The sequence below is a fragment of the Phyllostomus hastatus genome, unplaced genomic scaffold (genome assembly GCF_019186645.2).
Source record: "Phyllostomus hastatus isolate PE091 unplaced genomic scaffold, TTU_PhHast_1.1 phas_contig_37, whole genome shotgun sequence".
NCBI lineage: Eukaryota > Metazoa > Chordata > Mammalia > Chiroptera > Phyllostomidae > Phyllostomus > Phyllostomus hastatus.
The window spans coordinates 8,377,341-8,383,340 of record NW_025333867.1 but is presented as its reverse complement, the minus strand read 5'-3'; positions in this window follow the sequence as shown (position 1 = coordinate 8,383,340).

Sequence of the window (6,000 nt, the reverse complement as noted above, 5' to 3'; positions counted from 1 at the left end):
CATGATAGACTCCATAAGGTCAACCAGAGCCTGCGGTTTTTTGGAATAGGAAGAAGTATGATGTTTCCAATTAAGGAGGTCAGTTGTGGTAAATGGCTGATAATAAACCACAGTTCGACCTGGTTGCTCCATGCCATCCCAGCCTAGGTACAGCAGAGCCTGAGGCTCCCTGAGTGGTAGTTGCAGCCCTGGTTGGCTGCACAATCGATTGGCGACCAGAGAGGCTGAAGGAGCACCTGGTTCTGCCAGAGGCATGGAAGGAGGCGGGGTGTCTAAGGCTTGAGAGGGTTCTCAGGCTCCAAGAACGTAAGGGGGTGGAAGAGTCACCAGGACCTCTTCCTCCGATTCTCCCTTGAAAATAGGAGGTCAGCGCGCCTGAGTTATGAGCACTCTGGCCAGGGTCATGCTTTGAGAGCCTCAGGCACAGCCTGGCCTGCCCGCCTTTCACAGGTCTCCCGCATTGCCAGATGCTTTGACTGAATGCTTCACACAGCGCTGGAGCCATCCTGGCATGTCCTGCGCTAATTCCTGCCAGTGGTTGATGTAAACAAACTGGTCAGGGTGACCTGGCCTGCCTGTAACAATGAGATGGACTGCCTGTATGATGCCTAGATTCAGGGTGCCTTCAGGGGGCCAGACTACCCCAAAAGCTCGCCACTTGGATGAACAAAAGCTCTCTAATTGATCCGCATCCATGCTTGGGTCCTGGCCCTTAAGCCGATCGAAATTCTGTAACATACAGTCCAGAACTGTGGAAGAGCACCCGCCCCCCACAAGACAATTCCTCCTGATCGGCGCTGACAGACAAGGGAAGGGACTCTTGTGTTGCCCGCCTGGCCTCTCCCCTCACGGAGCACTTAGGTCGTCATGTCAAAGGCTGCCCGTGTAGAATCCAGGTTAGTCGCCCAGCCGTTATGCCATTAGACGGACGGAGGAACGGCAGGTTAGGGCTCACTCACACATCGTAGGCTTCCACCTGTGGAGCAACAAACACAGTCATTCCCACAAACACACCGAGTTTATCACGTTCCCACCCGTCCGAACTGTGGGAGCCCCGCCTGGGCCTTCCGGCCTGAGGGGTGATCAGTCCCTCCTTCCACTCCAAGAGTGGGCCTGGTTTTCAGGCTCCTGGTCCCCACAGGGCACTTAACAGATTCCAGATTGGCGCCTTCCCAGATACCACCAGTACACACCCCACCAGCCCAGGTAGAAGAGTGGTCCCGGGCCGAGCCCGCAGAGCCCGGGATGTTGAGGATCCGAAATCACCGGGGCACGTGCCTCCTTATCACTGCCGGGCCCCACCAGTCGCCTGGTGGCTGCCTTCACCAGAGGCAATCAGCCTGCTCGTGTGAGTCGTTTCCTGGTCAGGGAACCAAAATGTTACAGAAAAGACGACTCAGATGGCCTGGGAGTTTACGAAGTCTGGTTTATTCACGCATGCAGACCCAGAGGAGATAAATCCAAATTCTGGGCAAAGACCTTAAACTGGAGTTTGCTTATATTCTTGTTATAAGGCAAAAAGGGAGGGGGGAACAACTGCTAAAAGCAAGCATACAGAAGCAGAAGTAAAGGTTAGTGTTTTGGCCTTGAGACAACTGCTTATCTGGGAAAGGCTGCTGTCTGGGAAGAGCTGCTGGTCAGCTCCTACCTAACAATGGCTACTGTTCAGCTATGTCCCATCACAATATCAATATTTATGTAATATTTTATAATACCTACATTTATGTACTATTTTATATAAAATCTACATTTATATTAATATTTTTACAAAAATAGAACCATAATATCTATAAAGGGAGGCCTGCAAAAAAAAAAATCTCCAACAGGAATTGAGACCCTCTTCTGACACTAATCTTTTGTTTTGTCTTGTTTAATATATTTTATTGATTATGCTATTACAGTTGTCCCATTACCCCTCTTTATTCCCCTCTACCCTGCACACCTCCTCCCACCCACATTTCCCCCCTTTAGTTCATGTCCATGGGTCATACATATAAGCTGATTCTTTGGGGTCTACATTTCCTATACTATTCTTAACCTACCTCTGTCTATTTTCTACCTACCATTTATGCTACTTATTCTCTGTACCTTTTTCCCCTCTCTCCCCCTCCCACTCCCCTGTTGCTAACCCTCCATGTGATCTCCATTTCTGTGGTTCTGTTCCTGTTCTAGATGTTTGCTTAGTTTGCTTTTGTTTTTGTTTTAGGTTTAGTTGTTAATAACTGTGAGTTTGCGATCACTTTACTATTCATATTTTTATCTTCTTTATCTTAGATAAACTCCATTAACATTTCATATAATAAGGGCTTGATGATGATGAATTCCTTTAATTTGACCTTATCTGAGAAACACTTTATCTGCCCTTCCATTGTAAATGAAAGCTTTGCTGGATAAAGCAATCTTGGATGTAGGTCCTTGTCTTTCATGACTTAGAATACTTCTTTACAGCCCCTTCTTGCCTGCAAGGTCTCTTTTGAGAAATCAGCTGACAGTCTGATGGGAACTCCTTTGTAGGTAACTCTTTCATTTTGTCTTGCTGCTTCTAAGATTCTCTCCTTACATTTAATCTTGGGTAATGTAATTATGATGTGCCTTGGTGTTCTTCCCTGGATTCCTCTTTGGGACTCTCTGAGCTTCCTGGACTTCCTAGAAGGCTATTTCCTTTGCCACTTTGGGGAAGTTTTCTTTCATTATTTTTTTCAAATAAATTTTCAATTTCTTGCTTTTCCTCTTCTCTTTCTGGCACCACTATGATTTGGATGTTGGAACGTTTAAAGATGTCCTGGAGGTTCCTAAACCTCTCCTCATTTTTTTTGAATTCTTGTTTCTTTATTCTTTTCTGATTGGATGTTTCTTTCTTCCTTCTGGTGCACACTGTTGATTTGAGTCCCAGTTTCCTTCCCTTCACTGTTGGTTCCCTGTATATTTTTTATTTCACTTAGCATAGCCTTCATTTTTCATCTAATTTGCAACCAAATTCAACTAATTCTCTGAGCATCCTGATTACCAGTGTTTCAAATCGTGCATATATAGGTTGGCTATCTCTTCATCACTTAGTGGTACTTTTTCTGGAACTTTGATCTGTTCTTTCATTTGAGCCATTTTTTGTCTTGGTGCACCTGCTACATATAAGGGGTAGAGCCTTGTGTTCACTGGGGCAGGGCAACCCAGGTCACTGCATTGTAACACTGTATGTGGGGGAGGGGTATGAAAGGGAACAATGCTGCTTGCTCCACTCTGCAGGATTTCAATCACTTCCCCCGCTACCTGCAAGCAAATTGGGCCCTTCTGTTGCTGATTCCCGGGTGGGTTGGCTTGTGTACATTCTAGGACCCTGTGGGTCTCTCCAACAAACTCTCCTGTGAGGCTGGGAGTTTCTCTCACTGCCACCTCAACCCCCACAGGTGTTTTGAGGCTCTATTTCCCCATGCTGGGACCCTGGGTTGTGAGGTCTGTCTCGCTCCCCAGTTGTTCCTCCCAGTTTATCTGCACATGAATGTGGGACTGCCCACTCCACCAGCTGCCACTTTGCTGGTCTGCCAACTGTTGCCTTGCCGGCCAGTTGCAGCGTTGCCCATTTGATCCTCCACCGCCACCTTGCCATGAGTCCTCCCCACCTGGCTGCCTGTCTCCACACCTCCTATCACTCTGGATGGATGTTTCTTCTTTAACTCCTTGGTTGTCGGACTTCCATACAGTTTGATTTTCTGTCAGTTCTGGTGGTTTTTTGTTTTTAAATTGTTGTTGTCCTTCTTTTGGTTGTGTGAGGAGGCACAGTGTATTTACCTACACCTCCATCTTGGCCAGAAGTTGGCCTGACACTACTCCTACATCATTTTTTCCTGGGAACAAATGAGGCTAACAGCATGCTTATGTAACAGGGAATATCAGCATCTCCCAAAATGGGGAGGTTCCCCCACCTACCTGGCTGGGGGAAGCAGAGTAGGGTCATTGAGAGTTACTTTGCAGGTCTACAGAATTTGTCCAGTGTTTTAGTAATGTTAAAAGCTGTGCTTGCCTTGCTCAGAGCCTGGGAGATGGATGTGACTCTACCCTGTGATGCAGCAGGAAGGCAGTCCCCTTGTTGCTTCAGTTGCTACACCTGCCTAAGCAGCTTGGAGGCCAAGCCTGCCAGGACTAACAATGGCAGCCAAGAAAGGCAGAAGAGACCAGACTACTGGCAGGTGTAACCCAGTGTGGGAGGAGTCATAAATTGAGTTACAGAGGAAGATCTGCACCGGGATTTAAAAGTGCAAGTGTAGCAGCCATGCTGAAGCTCTGGACCATATGGGAAGGAGAGCCGGAGAGCTATGAGAGGCTCTCTGTCTTGCACTGTCTTCACCATGTGGTTTGGGATCAGAGAGGGGGCTCTTCATCATGCAGCCTAGAAAGGAACAGAAAAGCAGGATGTAGCAGCTGTATGAGGTCTTGGCCATGTGGTGTGGGGGCAGAAGGTCCCCTACCGGCCCACCATGAGGATGCAGTTTTGGATTAAGAGCAAGAGCCTAGCCAGCCGAGCAGAGACTACTAGAGGAAGCCAGAATACAGACAGGAATCTGCCCAGCTAAGCTACAGACTTCTATTTCTTTTCCTGAGAGGTAATACCTCTGACTGGCCTGGTTTGGCAAGGGGAGACAGGACTGTGTATTAGTAGGTGTTTTTTTGTTTTTAAAGTGACCAAGATTTAATGGCAGAACTCCACCATTATTCTAAACCTATACAACTTTTGAATAAATACCATATTTTTAGGACTATAAGATGCACTAGACCATAAGACACACCTAGGTTTTAGAGGAGGAGATAGGAAAAAAAATTTTGAAGCAAAAAATGTGGTAAATTTTCAATAACCTGTGACCCCACTCCACTGCCACCCTGCACCCCCACAGTGAGCCAGGTAAGCTACATTCGGACTATAAGACGCACCCCCCTTTCCTCTCAAATTTGGGGAGAAAAGTGTTTTATAGTCCAAAAAATATGGTAGCTCCTTTCCTTTTCATAAGACTCTGGTATTGGGAGTCCTGGTTCTTATTGGCACTGGGCAATAGAACCCAGAGCAATAGAAACCATTGGTTCTTTTATAGTTACTATTCCTAAGGTCTGTGAAAAAAACAAGCCATATACATTTGCACTGAAGGAGAATATGTAACATCAGCAAAAATTTCTCCAATTAACGCCTCTTTATTTCAAAAGCCTGACACATACACATGCACACATCTTTAGGATGATTACAATTTATTCTGCAAATCATTCTTTGCACTGGCTCCCATTTCCCACAATAGTTTGTACGCTCCATGACACCAGGGGGTCACAGGACCAGGGTCTGTTTTTGTTCAGAATTGAGTATTCCATGCCCAAAGTAGTTATTGACAGAGTAGGTGCTTTTTGGTAAATGCTTTTAGAATGAATGAATGGAGGAATCTTATTGATCTCAAGCTTTTAGAGTCATTCTTTTTCTTTTATTATTTTTTAAAAATAGCCCTGGCTGGTGTGGCTCAGGGGATCAAGTACTGGCCTGGGAACCAAAACGTCACCAGTTTGATTCCCTCTCAGGGCACATGCCTGGGTTGTGGGCCAGGTCCCCTGTTGGGGGCATGAGAGAGGCAACAGATCAATGTATCTCTCACATATCAATGTTTCTCTCCCTCTCCTTCTCCCTCCCTTCCCCTTTCTCTATATAAATAAATAAAATCTTATATATATTATGTTTATAAAATATATATTTTATATATATTATGTTTAAGATATTCTGTCAGTCTTTGAGATAGTGTTTATTCTGGTTTGGTTTCCATGCTCTCAATTCACTTATCTACTCTTACACGTTCACAATAACACAAAACATTTAAAGACTTTTGTCTGGCTAGAACACAAACACAGTACATTTCTTCCATTGATACCTGATGTGAGATATTATAAGAGAGGTGAAATGTTTCATAAAAATGATAAAATGTCATAATTATTATAATTTTCTATCTTTGGTATTAAGATACAAACCATTCTTTA